The sequence below is a fragment of the Magnolia sinica genome, chromosome 3, assembly GCF_029962835.1.
Source record: "Magnolia sinica isolate HGM2019 chromosome 3, MsV1, whole genome shotgun sequence".
NCBI classification, from domain to species: domain Eukaryota; kingdom Viridiplantae; phylum Streptophyta; class Magnoliopsida; order Magnoliales; family Magnoliaceae; genus Magnolia; species Magnolia sinica.
The window spans coordinates 40,042,913-40,063,810 of record NC_080575.1 but is presented as its reverse complement, the minus strand read 5'-3'; the positions used below and the strand labels follow the sequence as shown (position 1 = coordinate 40,063,810).

At 39.0% G+C, this 20,898-nt stretch overlaps 1 long non-coding RNA gene and 1 pseudogene across 1 annotated transcript; one reads left to right on the top strand and one right to left on the bottom strand.

The window, feature by feature from the left end:
- Nucleotides 1-4,572: 4,572 nt before the first annotated feature.
- On the bottom strand, nucleotides 4,573-4,718 carry LOC131241913 (small nucleolar RNA U3; annotated as a pseudogene).
- A 5,508-nt stretch (nucleotides 4,719-10,226) lies between these two features.
- On the top strand, nucleotides 10,227-19,364 carry LOC131241525 (uncharacterized). The gene is made up of 2 exons (XR_009169093.1): nucleotides 10,227-10,610; nucleotides 18,738-19,364. It is a non-coding gene; the product is annotated as an uncharacterized LOC131241525 (long non-coding RNA).
- Nucleotides 19,365-20,898: the final 1,534 nt, after the last annotated feature.

Below are 20,898 nucleotides of genomic sequence, written 5' to 3'. Positions count from 1 at the left end.
CGAAATTTGGGGCTTCTAATTCCCAATTGGAGGTTTGAATTGTTCTTTTTAGTTTTGCTGAATTTTTTGTGTTTTTCAAGTCTCTTATCTGGTTTGAAATATGCATGTTAACCATTTGAAGAAATGCTTCAACCAAGACCCTTTCAGTTATTTTGAATGTTTTAGCTAAGTTGTATATCAATCTTTTGCAGGATGCATGCCATTAGATACTATATTGGTAAATTTGACAAGTGTATGTATGTCTTCATTGGCTCGATCAGGAAATATCCTCTGTCCAATGTGACATATGGATGTGATATCCGGTCATTCGTCTACTGCACCCCAACATTATATACCATGGGCTAATCCAGCCATCAGGTGGACCATTTTACATATGAAAGAAGAAATGGACAACTAAAAAATAAAAATTAAAAAAGGATTTATGCTCCCCATTCAACATCCATATGCAGCCCAATCAATGCTTGTTTAACAGGAGACATATTATGGGGCAACCGAGTTACGTGGCCCAGTAAATTTTCATTACAAAGATTTGAAAATTGTAACCAAAAATTTCAGCCAAGAAAATAAATTGGGAGGAGGAGGCTTTGGAAACGTACGTATATAAGGTAATATTTCCCAGTTGATGTTTTTTCTGGTGTTATTTACTGCTACTTGTAATATTTCATCTTTATCTGCAATCAGGACAATACTATGGCCCCTGATACAGTGGAATGGCAGAATAGGATTCTTGTAGCTGACCCCAATTAGTTAGGACAAGGTTTAGATGATGATGATGTTGATGATGATATTCAATCAGGGTACTTTTGGATGTTCCATCGAGTAGAATTTCTGTGTTTACTCCAATATAGTGACCAAATTGCAATTTCCTTAGCATTCACATCAGGAGTTTGGGTTTCAACATGCAATTACGTTTCTTTGAAGTTGGAGTTGAAAGAAACTAACTGCAATTTAAGTGCTACTTCCTCATTGTTAAATGATAGAAAAACATCATTAATTTTAATCATTTTCTTAGCCAACTCATCAAATTGGAGATGTGTATTGTAATAAATACTATATATTTTTTTTATTTTCTAGTAATATAAAATTTGTTTAATATTCAATTTTATTTATATGGCATCATTTTTTATGTTTCCAATATTTTAAAAATACAGGTTTCGATTGAATTATATATAATAAAAAAAATTACTAGCATGCTAGGGCATGTGAAATCTATAGAAAAGCTTTTAGCGGCGCTCGTGTAATTTTGACGGCGCTTTTTCATGGGAAAAAGTGTTCAGAAACCACTTATACCAGCGCTCGGATTGATTTTTAGCGGCGCTTATTAGCGTCGGGAAAAACTACAATTATTGGCGCTCAGTAAAGCGCCACTAAAACTCGTCTAGCGCCGCCAATACTTTTCCCGACATATCCATTTAGCGGCGCTTGGCTAGCGCCACTATTATAATTACCGGCGCTTTTTGGGTCTTTTAGCGGCGCTTAGCTGTTGTAGTGTTTTCAAACACCCCCTTTACCATAGTGACTAACAATAGCATATAACTTCAATTTTTCTTTCTTGCTTAACTCATAACGCCAGATCCAATTTGGACACCACCCCTTCAGCCATCTCTTGTTTACTCCTGCCTCCTCCTCTACCATCTTTGCATCTTCTTCCATGCTATCTGCTCTTGCTAGCCACCCTCGAACTTCTTCAGTGGTCGCTTCACCATTTGCTTTACCTACGACCACTCATTTTTCAATGTCTGTTCTCCTCATCGCTAGCTCATTTGCATGGCTCCTCAAACTCGCAATATTGCTCTTGAAATCTATAAGATAGCCCATGTGATGTTGAAGTGGAACCCGCAAGCAATTCGTGATTCCCATGCATGCTGAAACTGCCAAGTCTTTCATTACATCCACGGCCACCTATTTTGACAAAGAGATTCTGTAAGCAATGTAGGAGGAATACCAAACAAACACCAACAACATTGAATCAGAGTTTAAGAAAAAAACAGGCTGAGTTGACTTGCCTGGGTTGGCCTTAAACAGCCCACAAATTCGAATCACACTTTGAAAAGCTTGTGACAGAGTCATTAAAATAAAATCATTGACTTTAAGCTGCTTTCCTTTTTATGTTGAAATATAAATATGTAAAAGCTATGCTATTTCTTTCTTTCTTTTCCCTCAAGTTATCAGAACCTTGTTTGTACATGTGTCCCACACATACAATAACCAAACTAATCACTAAGCAAACCTTGAATGGAGGACTGTTGAGGAAAGGAAATGAATAGTTAAAAACAAGTAAAACCAAAATTAAATTGGTGCATTTTTTCTCAAAATAAAATTTAAAAAAAATGATGCCGACGTTTGAGGTTTTCTGATTAGTGTGATTTTAGCCTAAGGCCCATCCAAGGTCATCTGGAATCAGATTGGGCCTCTTACATGTGTGTTACGTGTCAAAGATAGTGGTCTGAAAACTTAGGGAAAAAGATGACAAACGCATTAGGTTTTTTCAATATATAATGCAACGTGACAGATAGACTGGCCCTCTAGGCTTTGTTTGTGCCAAGGATTGTAGTCTAAGCATTCCTAATGGTGAGTTTGTATGCACTATCAATGTGAGTTTCAATTATTAGTTTGACAAAGGGAAAATCAAATTGCAATTTCTTTCCTTATCATTCATAGCAAGGTTCTTGGCTCCAAAAGTCTGATTACTTTACCTTCAAGTTGAATTTGGAAGAAACGTAACTGCAAATTGAGGGCTACTTCTCTATGAATACTAAGCCGTCTTTGCTTATATAAGCCCATTAGATACATGGTAAGAAACACTTTTCATTAATAATATTAATTTTATTTCTCTCTCTCTAGATTTTCTCTCCTTGTGGATTCAAGGGCTATTGCAGGGAAGAAGACGATGATCTCCTCTTTTATTTACACACCCATTCTGTTAGATTACTAACCACGATCCATTGTAGTAAAATCATACCTATATATTGCTAGGATCCTCCATGGGGCTATTGTTGATGCGTACCCCTCCATTTATTGGATGGTTAAATAGTATGAGATTAAAAATGGTTTTTTAGGGATCAACAATAAAAGGTGGGTCCTGGTGGATGGAACAATTTGTCGATTTGTTGATATTAGAGATGAATGGTATGGTTGGGTTGATATTTAAGATCAACGGTCCAACTTGGTTGATGTTGAAGATAAATGGTTAAAATGGTCTGATATCAAAGATGGCTAATCTGATTGGGTCAAAATTGAAGATAAATGGCCCATTTAGGTTGATATTAATAATCAACAAAGTGATCAGGCCAATATTGAAGATGAACAGTTGGATTGTGCTAATAATGAAGATGAATGGGTTGATTAGATTGATGTCAAAATCAAATGGTCCGATATGAATGCTATAGAGCATCAATGGTTTGCTTGGACCAATTTGAAGATTAACAGTCTAACTAGGTGAAGTAGGTGATGAGTAGTTTGATTGGGTTAATCTTGATTACCCATGGTTAAAATGGACCAATATTAAAGTTGAATAGTTATCTTTGGCTGAAATAGAAGATGAATGGTCCAATTGAGTCATTGTTAATGATCAACAACCTAATTAGGCCGATAATGAAGATGGGCGGTCTGATTGGATCAGTTGATTGTTCTTATTCTAACGAGATTTAAGATCAATAGTCAAGTTAGGTCAAAATTGGAGTTAAACGGTCCAATTGTACCAATATTGAAGATTAATGGTCCAATTAGGATGGAATTGTAGATAAATTGCTTGATTCACCAATCTATTAATATTCAATCTAATTTAACCTAGTTATTAATATTCTATCTTGGCCCAATTGAACCATTTATCTCCAATTTTGTCCCAATCAAACAATTGTACTTTAATATCATTACAATCTAACCGTCGATCTTTAATATTTGCTCAATGATACTATCGAAATGAATATCTTTAACATTTGCTCAATCATACTATCGATATGAATACAACTCGGTTAGACCATTTGTATCCTAATTGGGACCAAACAAACTGGACGATATTAGTTAGTTGATGTTTAATTTTGGTTTAGTGAGGCAATTGATCTTTAATATCATTCACATAAGAGCTATAGGCTTCAGTATCACTCCAATCAGACCATTCATCTTTGGTATTAACCCAAGCAAATTGTTGATCATAACATCCCCAATCAAACCGTTCAACTCCAAATATAGTCTAATCATACCATTCATCTTTAATATCAGTCAAATCAAACTATTCATCTTTGATATCAGTGAAATCATACCATTGACCTTTAATCTACAACCAATTAGACAGTTGATCTTCAATATCGAACCAATCGTACCATTACTTTCAATTTTGGTCAATTTAGATGTCCAAATTGTTAGCATTCCAATCATACCGTTGATCTTTAATATCCACCCAACTGGATCGTTGATCATCAATATCGACCCAATCGGACCGTTCATCTCCAATTTTGGCTCAAGCTGACCATTCATCTTTGATATTTGTCCCATCATACCATTGAACCTCAATATCCGCCCTATGGAACCATTGGCCTTCAATATTAGTCACACCTTTCATCTCCGAATTCTAGCCAAATTAGCCCACTCATCTTTCTTTTCTTTTTTTTTTAGCTAACGGTCCTATCTCATCCACTTGACTTGGTTGCCTGCCTCCTTAGCACTTAAGGATACAGAAGTACGAGCCTATAGAACAGATCCTGTTCAAGTAAGGTTGTGCCCACTCATCTCTGATATTAGTCAAATCATATGTTGATATTCACCGATCGTACCATTGATCTTCAATACCAATCATCTTTAATTTTGGTCAAATTTGATAGCTCATCTTTTATAATTGACCAATCATACTATTATCTTCAATATCAGCTCAATCAGACCATTGGTCAATGATCTCATCTTGATAGAACTCTTCCTCTCCAATTTTGGCCCAGTCAGATAGCTTATCTTTGATATCAGTTCAAATGATAATGTTGACCTTTAAAATCAGTCCAGTCCGACCGTTCATTTTTGTTCAACCAATTATACAATTCATCTCCAATTTTAGCTAAATCTGACAGTTAATCATTGATACTTGTAGAGTTAGAGTGTTTGTTTTTAACATTACTTAATTAGACCATTCATATTCAACCATGGTCTAGTTGGGCACTTTATCTTCAATATAGGCCAAATCAGACCATTCATCTCTAACTTTGGCTCAATCAGGTTGTTGATCTAGATTTCAATGTAACAAGACCCTCTTTTTTTATTTTCAATATTTGCAAACCAACTGTTCATCTTTGATATCATTGTAATTGGATTTAATCTTGTGGTTGATCTTCAAGATCCGTCTAATTGAACAGTTGATCTCCAATATCAACCTGACTAGACCATTCATCTATAATTCCAGTCCTCTCGGAGCTAGTTGCTTAGGGCCTGTTTGGATTCGTGTATTGTATTATATTGCATTGTATTTGGGTACTGTTCATGTAGACATTGGACAGTTGTCAGAATACATCCTTATCACCATGCCATTATTCAATGTTTGGATAGGAGGTATTGTGTGGGCAAGTATACAATATCTTGTACAGATCAATGTTTGGATACGAAGTATTAGGCTCGTGTATTGTACAAACGTTCAACATAAAATAGCAGCTTTGTACGGATTGTTCATATATACCGCCAAAGTTTGATCAGTTGAATGTAGTCCATTGCACTAATATGATGGTTGAAATTGTTCAATCAGTTGGTGATCACATGGTGGGCCCGGGGCATATTGGACAATGAGTCAGACATTGCACACGTGCAGCGTGTATGATTCTAGATCGGAGAAACTAATTCTCGCGTCCCTTGGGATTCTTTGTCAGCTGATCCTACCCTTGCACCGCTGCATGATGTCTCATGTATACCTAGGCCACATGTGTGTGAGATCCAAGCCACACATCGTCACACGTGATGGTGGATGTGAACTTCTGTGGAGATCAAGAATGTCGTACCATCCTTACCGCTCGATTTGACCATTGAGCGTGGTTCACTAGTTTATTTTTAACCTTTCATTTCTTTTGTTCAAATATAGTAGTTTGGGTTGTAAGAGAAACCTGTTTTATGGACTAGATGGTTCAGATCATGAATTGTATCTTTGGTGAGCCCTCTCGATGGATGGCTGGGAAGTCTCGCACATATCCTCTATTTCATGCTGATGCCTGCATGTAGGTTTGGATGGGGACGGCTACGTAGGATAGTACGATTTACAAATACAGTAGGTTTTGTTGCAGTGCAAGAAGACGTTGTACAAGTGGCAGTGAACAGCACTGACAGTACAATACCGCCAGTCAGAAATTCTGGCTCCGCCATGTATTGGCGCGCTTTGTATACCATGGTTGGCTACTCTTAACCAAACATTGCTAATGTCACATCAGACCCGTTAATACAATGTAATACACGCCTAACCGCGAATCCAAACAGGCCCTTAAGGATTGCGCCCCAACTTATTTCTGATGGCCCAACCGAACTGTTCATCTTTGATAGTGCCCCAATCGGATTATTGAACTTTAATGTTGCCTCAATTGGACCATTCATCTTCAATTTTGAAAAATAAGACCGTTCATCTTTGACAACGTTGTCAAATGCGATCACATAGTATGTATCCTATTGCATATTCTTAAATACGAGTACTATGTGATTGTATATGCGAGCATGCGATTGCATAGTGCCCAACGGTCAAAAATATGACCATTGGGACTTCTTCTTTTTCCTTTTTTTTTTTAAAATAAAAAATAAAAATTTTGGTCACTTTTTTATAAACAGGCACTCAAAATCCTCCATTTTCACTATTCTCTTCTCTAAAGCTTACAATCTCTCACTTTTGTCTCTTTTACTCTCTCTCTTAATCTAATCTCTCTACAAGACTACAACTCTTTTGAGTTCCAAGACTTCAAGTTTCTCTATTACATTTACTTTTCATTTCCTATCCAAGATCAAGATTTAAGAATATCATCAAAGTTCGAACTTCGAATTTGAAGTTTAAGGTTGAAGTATTCAAAGATCAAGATTTAAGAATACCATCATTCGAGATCATTTTATTTCTTTTTCGGTTCCTCCTATTTCTTTTATAGTTTTAGTTCTCATTCATTCATTTAGTAATATTCATTTATTCTTATTCTTTTCATTTTATTTGTCATTCATTCATTGATTCATCCTCATCTCTCTCTCTCTCTCTCTCTCTCTCTCTCTCTTACATTCTTTCATTCATTCTCCCTTTTTCTTGCTCATTCTAAGACTTAGATTATTTTTTGTAATATCTCACATTCTCTCATAAATCATAATATCTCACTCACTTATTCTCATATAATCTCATATTCTCATTCTTAGACCTAGATTCATCATTCATTCTTATTTATTTTTCTCTCATAGTTTCATGCTCCATTCATTCTTTTTTACTTACTCTCTCTTTCAACCTTTTTTTTTTCAAGACTCAAGAGAGGAGTCAAGTGAACTTACAACTTGTAAATTAACTTATAAGAACAAGCTACAAGTGTACAAGCAAGCCTACAACTACAAGTTACAACTTAGAATGTACAACCGCAAAAGTATAACTATACAAGAACAACACAAGTTTAAGATTCAAGATTCAAGAAGATTAGAACTTAAGTCTTCTCTCTCTCTCTCTCTCTCTCTCTCTCTCTCTCTAGTCTCTATAAGTGTAAGTGTGTAACTCTCTAACCTCTACAAGTGTTAAGTGTGTAACTCTCTCTAGTATCTACAAATGTAAGTGTTCAAGTCTCTCTAGTCTCTACAGTTATAACTCTCTAGCCTTTACAAGTGTACAAGATCATGCATTCTTCTTCCAATCTTCTTCTTTGAAACCCAAATCGAATGACCTAGGTTAGAAGTACATGCACTATTGTATTGTGTGTGGTATGTGGGTTTATAAGTGCCGGTGACATTGCACTACACAAGCAAAAACCTTACACATACGCCAGGATCAAATGCAAGAGTTTGTCCAACATTACCCCAGAATTCAGAAGAAAATCATAGAGTACATGGATAAATTAAGCGAAGTTAATTCAACAAACCATCCTTTCATAATATTTTTGGACACAAGTGCTAAATTGACTAAAATAATCAGAACCCATAGTGACCGTTTTATGATTGATAGCCGGAGATGAGAAGCCATGAATGGGTTACATTTATTATGCAATGGAGAGAGCTAAAAACAAAATTATGGATCACTTCAACTATAAAGAATGATTATAGGCTCATTTTAGATATTATAAATAAGAGATGAGACAACCAAATGTCATCTCCATTTTTAGTCAGTTGCCTGTACCTTTAATCTGACCATATTCTTCAATTTTGTCGATCGGACAAAGGCAGAAGTGATCCATAATTTTGTTGAGGGGGAGCAGTAGCAGTCAAAGGCAGGTGGTAGATGCGATTGAGGAGATAGAAGAGAGAAGATGATCAAGATCAACCATTAGATGTAAATGGAGTACTAGTGGGAACCAATAATGAAGAAACAAAAGAAGATGAAGTATACATCCAAGAAGGAGATGACTTTGATAATGATGATAATGGTAATCAGATGCCACAATGGCAACAATCAATGTATATAGTATTATTATATTAGTGTCCTATGTTAGCATGTTTATTTATTTATATTTTATAAGTTGTGCTTGTTTTTTGTAAATTGTATTTGTACATTAAGTTGTAAGTTGTAACTTTTAAGTTGTTTATCTACTTATCAATAAATTTTCTATGAATTTTTTAATAATTAATTCTCTCTTAATGTAGCTTGTTGATTATTTTGTTAAAATTTATGTAAACATAATATAGTAAGTAATTAAATATATAATGTGCAATTACATATGCGATTTGACAACATTGATCTTTAGTGTCATTCAAATTAAATCATTCAACTTAAATATCGATCTAATCGAACTGTGATCTTCAAACATGCCCCAATCAAACAATCCATTTCTAATTTTAGCCCAATCAAACCATTGATATTCAATATCATTTCGATTTGTTCCCACCTTTATTTGCCAATCCCTTTTAAATGTCAATAAAAATGATTACCATAACCATTCTATCATGGGCATGAAGATGAACAACAAATGATATGTGGTCTACCTTTGGTTGCTACTTTTGAGATGAAGGGCTGGAAGAGATGAGGGGAGAGTGTGAGAGATGGCTGGGAGAGAGAGAGAGAGAGAGAGAGAGAGAGAGAGAGAGAGGCTCATGGAATTACCTATGAATGAATTAAGATTATAATTCTAATTAGGTTGTTAGAAATTAAGAATTTAATTAATTATACTTGCATAATAACTTGAGATTATAGTAATAGGGTGCATGACATGTGCTGCATAGTTAGAGAGAGGAAGGAAGAAAGGGGGGAAAGAGAGTCCAATTGAGGAAAGAGAAAGTTATTGAACTTTTAGAAAGGTTAAAAAGTAGGAGATGATGAGTTTGTTAAGTACAAAATTGTCACTTCCTTCGGTAAAAAATACTTTTCATGTCATGCAATTCTCACCATTGGAATTAATTATGTGAGTAAAATTTGTCGATGGCTACTTGCTTTTTCCGAATAAAATCTAAGTCGTTTCTAGGATTTTAAAGCTAAAATCTGAATTGTACATCGAATATCAATCACTTTTTTTTTTCAAAAAATACCCCTAACTTCATTTACAATGTCTTCACACGTCCTTTTAATATTCAAAGTTATCTATTTGGAGAAAACTAATTGCGAGGGTAAAATTAGTCAAACACTACGTGGGTTATATAGAATATAGACCATGAACCATCCAAACATGAGCTTTTGAAATAATACATTATACTGTAATGCATTATTCATGTAAAAATGCATTACTGGCTCCACAAAAGTACAATTTTTTATAACTGTCAATTTTTCTTGAACAAAAATGATCACTTGATTAGCAGACCAACATTATTTTTTGTCCATGGCATGTACCCTAACTGATGAATGACCTAGATCCCTATCATGGAGCAGTCCGTCTGGATCTTTGACATGTTCCATTCCTTAGCATGGCCTCTTGTTGAATCATGACAATGGTTAGCAAAACAGTATACTGCACTAGATTTGAATGCTGTAAAAGTTCAGGTGTGATGGGTTTTGGACTTAAAAAGAAAAAAAAAAAAACAGCACTGGATCTGAATGCTGTAAAAGTTTAGGTGTGATGGGTTTTGGACTTAAAAGGAAAAAAAAAAAAAAAACAGAGTGAACCGAAGGGCTCTAAGTGTACCTATACACATCTATATATTATATATAAATAAGGTTAAAATATAAAATTTCATATAAAAGTTAGAATTTCTATACAGTATGAGTCGAACGATGTTCCTTGGCTTACTAAATCTATCCTTTCCAAATAATTATCATATAAATCAATTTGTCTCTATGTAAAAATTCATTTCCTACTCAATTGTATCAATGGGTGGTGACCACACTCTATTTTTTAATGTCTCCACGAGTTTGTTTTCAATAAAATGTGTTGTATTGAAAAAAAAAAAGTGTTTAACTCAATTTTCTCTAGAAAAAAATGAGCTTTTCCCATCTTTCTAAGATCTTTGCTAGGTGCCAATGTGTGTGCAATAAAGCTCATATACAAGTGTCCCAGGTTGTAACGCCCTGAAAATCGGGGTTCGAGTAGAAGTCCAACTCCTGAGTCCCAACGCATCACTTATGCAACATATTTAATGATGATTAAATGTTGTCTGTATTAGTGCATAAAACATGAATAAGATTAAGCCAAATCAGCTAAACATAATCGAGGGACAGTTGTAATACGCAAGCAGAAGACTGAAACGAATATGTATAACTCTATAAATCAGTATAAGTCCCCAAAGTATGTATGCATTGCTAGGTCAATAATTACATGTATTGTTTCAAATTACAAAATGTCAAAATATAATAGTCCACTACAAGTATAACCCTGAAGCCCCGTCGATTCAGAACGGTCTACAAGAACCCGCTTGAATACTGCATATATGAGAAAGCATCCTCATCGTCTGCGAAGTCCGCCTCTGCCTCATCAGTTGGGTCTCCATCTGCAACTAGGACAGAGTCTGGTTGGTGTTTAAAACACCGTCCCGTAACGTGGGAGTGAGTGATCAACTCAGTGAAACAATAAAGCAAAGGTTAACATGTTATCAATTCAGTCAAGCAGTAATGATAAGACAATACAATCGAACATCCCTAAGTACTCTGATTAATGCAGGAATGGTATGAATAAATGATGGATGCCCTCGCCTGCACTCCCTGAGTAATCTTCATCTAACGGTCGCGCATGTCAGTCACTTCCTCGTGCTCTCTACACATCGCCAAACGGCACATGCAATGCAGTGCATGAGTATGATTACCAAGTTCTTATTAGTCCTTTTCACACAGAAGGATTGGGAAGCTAAGTGTCACGCCCCAGACTCGGTAACCGGACTCACAAGGAACCCGATGGCCGGTTCTGGCCGCAACAGCCTCCGTAGTACCCCATTCTCGGCTCCTGAGGTAGGTTCCGATCCTGGGATCCTACGAGGAGGATTTTCATAACAATATAATCACTTCCAATGCGAGCATACCCAAGATCACAACAAGTATATCTGAGAATAACAAAGGCACACATCACAAAATCCACTAAAAATTTGAACTTTTACAATCATCCAAAAGGTCCAAAAGGACATACATGAGAATAGAAAGGAAAAGAGAGAGAAATCAGCAACACTGGAGTCCTCACTGCTCAACTCTACTCCATGCTCTGCTGCTACGGCGCCTACCTAGAGTCTCCTGCACGTATCAATCGTGCATAAGCTTATAGAAGCTTAGAGGGTGGTATAAGTGTGGGACCATGGTGCACAGAAGAATAGTAGGAGGTATAAGGAGAGAAGCATAATCAATGAACATATCACTAGTCTTACCAAGGCTTACCATGAATGCGATGCAATAAGTAATGAGTGCCATACCAAGGCAATGTATGAAAGGGGGGGGGGGGGGCTTGTACAACCAATGCTAATGCGATGTAAGTAATGTCAGTGCTCATATCCAAACCATAAGTCAAGTACATTTTCAATCATAAGGAAATCACCGGGGTCCATTACACTGCTGAATGACTGCCGCTCTGCAGACCCCGCACAGTCAAACGAGCGTAAGAGACCTCACTACCAGCCTGTGGACAACCAATCACCAACAAGGCCTGAAGGTAGCGGACCCATTTACGAGCTGGTCAGACTCAGCCTAGCAATGCCTCCTTACACCAGGCAGGTAAAGCCACACCCCTATCCAACCGACTACACGTCAGTGGGAGTCGCGGCCTAACGGTATAAGGCCCTCGTGCGCTCATGTATTTCACCCGATCACGGCGTTGGAGCAGATCCTTGGTACCATGGAAGTTTTGGGAATCTCACCCATGGGCATCCTACGCACCCAGTATGCTCAAGTAATATTTCCGGTGTCCACACATGCGGCCATCCACAAATGTCCCTGTGGAGGCAAGGCCCTGATGAAGCAATGGCGGTATCCTCATGAAATGCGATGCCAATGCATGAGTCGCACACACAAATCATGCACAAGTTTCAGGCACTCAATGTGCAAAAGGGAAGAAACTCCATCCCTGAATGACCACTATACAATGCAATCAATTCATACAGATGATGCATATGGGTTGCAACGATGTAAGTGTGCTACCTGAGGAATATGAAATCGTCTGTCCCAAGGAGGGTCAAGATCTAGGCACATCGACAGGTATTCTAAGAAGAAGAGAAGTCCTCTAGTGGGAGCCCAGTACTTTGGGATGACCCACAAACTAAGAGAGTCAAAATCCTAAGGAGGAACAGTCCTAGCCAGGCCCAAGGTGGTCCTTTAACCACCTATAAGGGCCTCTATGGGCCTACCTTAGGGCCACCAAGGAGGACATCCAACCTCAACTGGGTCCCAAAAGGTAGCCTACTATATAAGCAAAGAAAGGTCCAAGGCACAATCAACCCATGGCCTAGTGGGCCATACACTAAGCCCAAAAACAAAGGCAACCTGGTGGGCCCTTAAGCAAGGTTAGGGCCCAACCTTAAGGGTCATAGGTTCATTCATTGTGGTAGGCCTAATGAGCAGCCCATTATCCCAACATATGGGAAATTCTTAAATTTTTAACACATGTAAGTTGGGCCTCACATCTCGGCCCAAGTATGGATTTATTATAGTAGGCAAACAAGGGCCCAACTACTTGAGTATTTGGCCCATAAGGCCCATCACAATGACATGGTAAATATAGGACCCAAGGGTTCAATGGGCCTATCAAAAGTTCCAGCCCAACCAAGGCTATAAAGCCCTTACTTAACTAAGAGACTAGCCCAAGAAGAATCCTATTTGGGATGGGCCTTTAATCATACACTAATTAAGCCCAAAAAATAAAAATTAAGATGATAAGATACTGAGATAAATCCTCCTCAAATCTAGTGGGCCATATTGCCCCAAAGAACATCTATAAGCAACAGTTATTGGGCTCAATGCCAAATTCCAGCCCACCCAAATTTCTGGGTTGGTTGGAGTTCAGCATTAGAAGTATTTCTTAGTATAATTAATTCTGGATGGCTCACACACATCACTGTGGGCCCCACCAGATGAGAGAGGATATACAATACATATATGAAATGGGCCATTTGTTAGAATGCAAGCCCAGCAGTAGCCTAAGGCAGGGATGTCCCATGTGTAGGCAGTCCTATGGGCCTGGGGTATATGGCCCAAAAATCCACCTAATGTGTTCTAATTGAATAAAAAGGGGGCAAGTATGATCAATCCCCTAAGGACCCTACATGGATGGGTGGTGGGACATTCAACACATCGAGGTGGGCCCACGAAGCAGGCTAGATGCCCCAGCCTGGGCGTCCTTGCCTAGCAGACCACTTCCAGCCATACCACGGGCAACTCAAATGTATTTTGGATCTAAAATTTTACAGAGTGATACTTCCATAGGTGACCTACACCCTCACAAAATTTCAAGATTTTTGGACACTTATAAATATTTTAATTTATTTAAATAAAATAGACTGTCCAGAAAATCGGACTAACCTGGACGTCCCAACGTGGTGGGCCAGTCCGGCCCTTGCCACGGTGTACATAGAGGTCCATTGGCTCTTAAATTTGGTAAGTGGGTCCTAGAATAGGTGGAACATATCTCCACAAAATTTCAGAATTTTTAGACATATATAAATATTTTAATTTATTTAAAGAAATCAATCTGTCCTAAAAATCGGACTGATCTGGACACCGTATTGTAATGGGCCAGTCCAGCCACCACCATGGTGTGTACAGGTGTCCATTGGCCCCAAAATTTTGTATGTGGGTCCTACCATAAGTGAACCACCTCTCTGTAAAATTTTATGATTTTTGGATACTCATAAATATTTTAATTAAATTAGGAATTTCAATCTGTTCAGGAAGGGATGTTGCTGTCCATGCATTGTTTACCCAATAAGGTGGGCCCAACCTTCATCCAAGAGGGGAAAAATGGAGGTTTAGTATTTTCTTCATAAAATAAAGTAAGGTGGGGTCCATGAAAGTGGCCCATCCTTCAGAGAAACCAAGCTGAAATGTATGTTTTCCCTCCATACATGTGGGTTGGACAGCCTAACAAGGTGGACCGCCCACCCCTATGGGCCTCCTTTTTGGGTACCATATCATGGACCATCTGAGGTATGACCCATCTCACCTCATGGTGGGGTCCACACCTTCTCATTACACTCTATACTTATAAAGAAAATAATGACAATCATGATCCAAAAATCCATGCCAAAGATTGAACATGACAATCCATGCAACAGTCCAAGTTTTTGGACAGCAATACATGGCTGGACACATCAGCCTATATCTCAATAATCCCAGCCATAAAAAGGGTGTGTGGCCTTCCTCAGTGGGCCCCACATAAGTCCAGATCACATACTAGAACTAGGACACTTGCATGCATTTGATTAAGGTGTCCGATGATCATGGAGTTAGGTGATAAGAGCATCCCACCTTGCTGGATTTTTATTTTTATTTATTTTGGGACATCCAAGGCCCACTATAAATGGGCCACACACACACTATCATCCATACATCAGAGAAAGAAAAGAAGGAAAGAGAGTAATCCGGCCATGGGGGTAGGGCTCCGCCACTAGTGGGCCCTCCCAAGAGTGAATCATACCCATACAACTACATTGATTTTACATGCAACATAAAATCACTACATGCATGATATATAATTGTTATGGATGGTTGGGATGCCATCCCAACATGATCCTTAGGGTCTAAATGACCTTAAGATGGAATGGATTATAAAATACATCATGATGGGGTCCATGGAGAATGGCCCCATCATGGATCATGACATGCATGTAGGATGGGCCAAAGGGCCACATCCATGGGATCAAATGGGATCCCCACCATGGATTGGTGGGTCCCATATGATCCATCTAGAAAGAAAAAAAAGATCAAAGGGTAGAAAATAAGATCAACAATTATAATCACCCACCTTAAATCTTCAAGCTACCACCAACACTAGGTACTCCAAGCTCCAAGCTTAAAGGTTCAATGGTCAAGATAAATTTGTGGTGGCTAGATGGAGGAAGAAAGGAAGGGGAAGTTGCTGGAAATTGGGATAGGGAGGGCTGGAAATTCTTCAATGGAAGAGGAAAATGAGAGAATGAAGGAGGAGAGAGAGGAAGGGAAGGTTGTAGGGGAGTCATCATTACTCTCCCTCCTTGGTTAGAGAAAGAAATCATGACCTATGGTGATACAAACAATGCTTGCTAGGGTAGGTTAGGTGTGGGTAGTGTTTAGGATGGGTAGTGTTTATTCCATGGGAATTGTAATGTGTGTGGGTGGTGTGCATGGGAACTTGTGCCTGAGAGTGGTCCATATGCTTTTGTACAAAAAGTGGGCCACATGATGAAATGCTCACAACTTTTGATCTATAAGTCGGATGAATGCACAAGACGCGTCGTTGGAATCGCAACGACGATGCGGTCACAATGGTATAGGTCTCAACTCGATCCGAGTCGGGTCTTTATGACTGGGCTCATGGATGACCGCAAACACTATCTAAGGGTCACGGGTAGCCAGGATTCGACCGGTAGGACCGCAGGATCAAGATGGACGGAATGCATACTCACACACACACATGCACACATGCAAACTCGGGTCGGGTCTCACACTAAGGTACCTCCCTTATATCAATTCCCAAACAATGATCCATTTTAGGATCGTCAGTCCTAGCAATTCTCATATGATGTTGCGGTTCTAGGTCGCTGCAAAGGGCTCATCACTTTATCAGTGTAGGCCTGGTTTATACTCTTGCTGCAACGTAAGGGCTCGTCGCCTTTACGTAGTCTTAGCGTACGCTTGAGGTCACTACAAAGGGCTCGTCACCTTATCAATGTAGGCCGACAGCTCGAATACGGTGTCTCATACCACCGTATTCGGCTCATGAGGCTGTGTTGCTCACTGGACACTATGGGGAGGCTCGTCACCCTAGCGTAGGCTGACAGCTCGACCACGGTGTCCCATACTACCATGCCCGGCTCATGAGTCTTAGCGGATCGAGGTACCAAGGTTAAAGGGGTTTTCACTGGTGAGTTTGGTACTTTAGATTCAAGCAGTAGCGTCCACACATGGTGAACATACATCAGGTCAATCGGGTTACTTGACGAGCTCGACTATTATGAGCGCACATTGAGTTGATCAACATGAAGTGCGTAAGCACTCCGTGTGGCCTAACCACTGTCGGCAACCAAAGTACGACTCGGACTCATCGAACACGTCCTGTGGGGCGAAAACAACCTCAGCCACCAAATCAGGGCCTGTTCCCGATTGCCTGGACTATATCGCAGTCCCAAACTTATCTAATTCCAACAAGTATTCGTATGAAATAGTCAAAGCAGTAATAAACATATAATTCCAATCCTACAACCATTTGAGCGTGTTATGAAGTACAACATACACAGGAATTCACACATGCGCATTTCATAAGTAAAACAGATAATATAATATAAGTTGCATGAAGAAAATCATACACATAGTCAAGGTAGTTAAGAATCTTATCTCAACACTCATATAAAGTACCTGATGCCAAGTACTTGCTCATTCAGACATTTTCACGAACACTTAAACTACACCTTTTTAACATACACAACGTATGTTGATTATAATGTGTATTAGGGCAAAACCTTTCACCAAGGGGTTGCCACCTACACAATAATCATATACCCACAATAATTTGTTATGGCGAGCACAAATGCAAATCCTCCACTCATTCAGACATTTTCACAAGTACCTAGGCTACACATTATAACATACGCGACGTATGTTGGGATAACATGTATTTAGACAAATCCTTTCATCAAGGAGTTGTTACACATACAACTTGCATATATATACAGAAATTAATTATGGCAAACACAATTTCAAATTCCATACATATACGATCATTTTTACCAATACATGGAATACACTAAACTCAATATATTTCATATATATCTGAAACACGAGACAAACATCGCATTTGACATGTGAAATAGTACCCACATCAGTAATAAACCATTAACCAACATTAAAAGTCTTGAAAACCATAACCTATACGTTTATAGTCCGCACCTTACGTCGGTAAACGCGTAACAGATTCGTTTTAGACACTCAGTCTTTGTCAATGGCGTATTGGCAACCTATAGCATAAATTAGGTTAGCTATTTCATAACTTACACTATCTGAAACCCTAAAATAGATTAGGGTTAGGTTTTCTTACCTAAGAACGGAATCGGAATCGCCTGTATAACGATACAGGAATGGTGGTTGAGTGCGTGAAATAGCGGGATCGAATCCCAGGAAGAATCTTCAACTCTCACTCTCACTTTCTCTCTTTTCCCTTCTCTTTTCTCTCCTCTCTCCCCTAAGGTTTCTCAAATTCATATGAGGTGAGAGAGAGAGGGTTTAAGGTCCTTATATAGACCCAGGATTGATGGAAATGGCCCCAGGGCCAAGGTATACTTAGGTTATATTCAAAGGGCGTTTGTTTCATCCCAACGGAGCACTTCTGGTGGCCCCTTTTTCACATGCGGTCGGACTTAAGCTCTCTGACCATGGATCTAGGTTAGGCTGAGTTTTCATTCCGATCGGGTTTATAGATCAGCCGTGGCGGACCAGTTTCAGTTCAACGGTCACGGTCACTCGATCAGGGCCACAAGTAGATCGACATGTAGGGGACATTTCTCCTGATCTAAGGGTATATTTGTATCGAATTCTGATGGTCTGAATCCTTATATTTGGCCCGCAAGCGACATGACTCAGATTACTTAAATTTGGATTTCATTTCTAAAGACATTCACATTTCTCACACACTTTGCTACAAGCTCAAGTTGTGCATTTCTAGACACAATTAAGACTTGATTTTCGAAAGGGTTGTGAAGTCCAGTAATGCTATCATAATTGTATAGTTTTGGGGTCATCGGACTTTTGACTTGCGGTCCAGGTCCGATACGGAGTTTCGGTGTGCTCCCGAGAGCAACCGGGTTTAAGGATGGATTTTAGATTTCAGGGTAATGTATCATCAATGATACTGCACGGTTTAAGTCTTGTAGATCATATTTAAAGTGATTAGTGCTAATTTCATAAGCACTCTAGTTTAGCACTTGCTAACATTAACCTAATTTCTAAAGGTTTTGGTCCTGGGCGATTTCTGCCTAAGGTGGTACTCGGGTCTTTGTACAGATTTTTTCGAGACGTTACACAGGTTGGCACATATGTGCGATATCTAATCTATCCATTAGGTTGGTCCTACCTTCAATATGTTTTCCCAAAAAGAAGATCTGGTCTAGTCTCCATGTGGGCCACAACATTGTAAATAGGGGAATGGGTTAGAAAATTTCAACAAAGATTTTCAGCACTGTAGATTTGTTTTGCATACTTTGGCCCACTGGTCTAGTGGATCAACTTGATTCTTGGATAGGGCGTCAATATACATGCATAATAACTTGAGATTATGTGCATGGCATGTGTGACATACATGAAGTGAAGAAGGAAGAGAGATGGGCAAGGAGAGTCCTATTGAGGAAAGAGATACTCGTCAAGCTTTTGAAAACGAGATTTTTTTTTTTTTTGAAGGTTAAAAAGTACGAGATGATGAGTTGTTAAGTTATAAAATGCATTTCTTTTGGGAAAAAATCCCTTCTATACCCTGTAGTTCCTACTACCAAAACTAACTACAAGGGTAATATTGTCTAAGGTTGCTTTTTGTGGGTAAATTCTAAACCGTTTTCAGGATTTTGAAGGTAAGGTCTGAACTATACATCGGATATGTTAGTAACAATTATTTATTTATTTATTTATTATTATTTTTTTGTTCTGAAAAATATCCATAGTTAGCAACATGGTATACAACACAAGATCTGAATTAGGTAAAAGTTCAAGTTTGATAGGTTTAGACTAAAAAAGTGGAGTAAACAAAAGGGTTATATGTTTGTGTGTGTGTGTGCCCACTACTAATAAAATTCTTCACTTTTTGCTCAATTGTATGAACAGGTGGACCATAATCTCTATTTGTTAAATTATCTTTAAATTTATTTATTTTATTTTATTTTATTTTATTTTTGAAGAAACAAATGTTTAATGCAGTTTGTCCAGATTTTTTTTCCCATCTTTGGAAGAACTTAGCTGGGTACACATGCCTTTGCAATAAAGCTCGGGTACATGCCACGCATGTGCCAGCTTAGCACATATGTGAGAGTTCTACTCCATCCATAAAGATGGTCCTACCTTCTACATGTTTTCCCAAAAATAAAATCTGGTCCAGTCTGCATGTGGGCCACAATATTGGAAACTGGGGAATGAGTTAGAAACCTTCAACAAAGTTTTTCAGTGACGTTGACTTGTTTTGTGGACTTTGGCCTGAGACCTATCATGCCATGCTGGTGCATGTGTAGTGCATACGTGGGCTTTATTGCACAAGCACGTGGGTATAGCGAAGCTCTCTTTCAAAATAAAGAGATATAAACGTTGATAAACTCTACTAGTTTATGTTGGAGAGTTTATGTAAGGCCCGTATCCTAACCCGTACCGTTCTGTAGGCTTCCACGGTCCTCCGGTCGAATTTCGGCGATCCACATTCTGTTATCGAGGTTTACGCGCAACCCTGAGTCATGTCCCGTTATTTAGAGTCGGCTTGACCTGAGACTTGTACCCGTGCGACTGCGCCGTCGCCGCGGTTCCGATGCTACATCTCGCGCGCCGAGGCGATACCCAGGCAAGGAGATATGGGCCCACGTTCAGTTCGAGGAAAACACCGCGCGTTGCAATATCGAGAGAATCTCAACAATATGTCAAATCAATCAAGTACTTGTCACATTACCCAAAAAGCAACCCAAAGTCAACTCTCCCTCTCTCCACCCATCCCTTTTCAAGTACACCCATCACTCACCCATCCCTCTCTCTCTTACAACCTCTTTCTCTCTCTCATCTCTCTCTCATTTTTCTCCCAAGCACCATGAGAACACCCAACGTCCATGACTTCCATGGAAATGCTTGTGTGGCCCACCTTCTTACCTCTCATCCTCACCCTCTAAAGATAATCTCGACCGTTGAATCGCATCCCTTGGAGCTCGGGGAGACCAAAGAGGCTAGAAGATTTGCAAACGGTAGGTGTTTTTCTTTGTTTTGTTGTGTGGATTTGATCATTTGAGGGCCCACATGTGGTGGGACTCATCTCGATGTATGCCTTGTATCAAAGAGGGGCCCATAGTGGCGGGGTCCCTCCCATCTCCACCATCTGTTTTCCTCTCTCTCTCCCTCTCTCTTTTCCTCTTTGTATGGTGATGATGTTGATGAGGTGTGTGTGGCCCACCATGTTGAGTTTGATCCACACCGTCCGATTGTGGGACCCACCATTGCTGCCCGTC